A 1425-nucleotide genomic window follows, 5' to 3' on the forward strand; every position below is an offset into this window, starting at 1 on the left:
TAGCTGGGACCACAGGTGCCCGCCACAACGCCCGGCTATTTTTTTGGTTGCAGCCATTATTGTTGTTTGGCAGGCCTGGGCTGGATTCGAACCCCCCACCTTAGGTGTATGTGGCTGGCGCCTTAGCCACTTGACCCACAGGCGCCGAGCCTAGAGGTTTTATTGTTAATTAAAGCAGCAAAATGGAAGAGTTCACCATTCCTCCATTCTTCTTTCACTTTTCTATCACACTGTACTGTGATGATTGCTATCCTTGTCTTACTCTCTCCTGCTAGGCTGTGAGCTCCTTTAGGAAATGGACCATGTCTCTGTTTCATGTCCCAAGGTCTAGCTCAATTCCTGAAGTATCATAGCCATCCATTCAATATCTATCAAATGATTAAATTAATGAGCAATGAATTATAAGCTCTACATCAGTCAGTGAAAGTTTGCAAGTTTATCACTTCTCTTTTTTTCAGGAATAGCAATCGCTGGTACTTCCTGATTCATAAGAGCTGTACCAGTCATCAAAAAGTCAAAGCAAAATAAATATAGGCAATTTTTGCCTAAGATATTCAATCGCTATATACACAAGGCTGCCTAAATGCCTTAAAATTACGAACAGGAACTATTCATTTCCTAAATAACTGAAAGTAGAAGTTCTCTCTTTTTTTTAACCTATCTTTTTCCAAAACACAGGCCACATCTAGTTTAAAGTGCTAAGCTGTTAAAGTTACTGAAATATACAATTTGGAAGCTCAGAGAAAGATCTTAACACATGTATGACAAAAAATACGTTGCAACTCACTGAGATTGTATTTAACATATGGCAATTTGGGGGAAAGAGTGCCTGGTTCTTTTTAATATGGTCAGAGACAAGCTATGGTCTATGCTTGTATTAGTCAGCTTGGGCTGCCATACAAAAATACTATAGACTGAGTGGCTTAAACAACAGAAATTAATTTCTTTTTGTTTTTGAGATAGAATCTCAAGCTGTTGCCCTTGGTAGAGTGCTGTAGTGTCATAGCTCACAGCAACCTCCAACTCTTGGGCTCAAGCGATCCTCTTGCCTGAACCTTCAGATTAGCTGGGACTATAGGCACCCACCACAACACCCAGCTATATATATATATATATATATATATATTTTGGAATAGAGTCTCAAGCCCTCGTCCTGGGTAGAGTGCCATGGCGACACAGCTCACAGCAACCTGAGACTCCTGGGCTTAAGTGATTCTCTTGCCTCAGCCTCCCACGTAGCTGGAACCACAGGCACCTGCCACATCGCCTGGCCACCTTTTGGTTGCAGTTGTCATTGTTTTTTAGCTGCCCTGAGCAGGGTTCAAACCCACGAGCCTTGGTGTATGTGGGCAGCACCCTACCCACTGAGCTATGGGTGCCACACACTCCCCAGCTAGTTTTAGAGACAGGGGTCTTGCTCTTGCT

The sequence above is a fragment of the Otolemur garnettii genome, unplaced genomic scaffold, assembly GCF_000181295.1.
Source record: "Otolemur garnettii isolate 467f Iridium unplaced genomic scaffold, OtoGar3 scaffold00267, whole genome shotgun sequence".
Taxonomy (NCBI): Eukaryota; Metazoa; Chordata; class Mammalia; order Primates; family Galagidae; genus Otolemur; species Otolemur garnettii.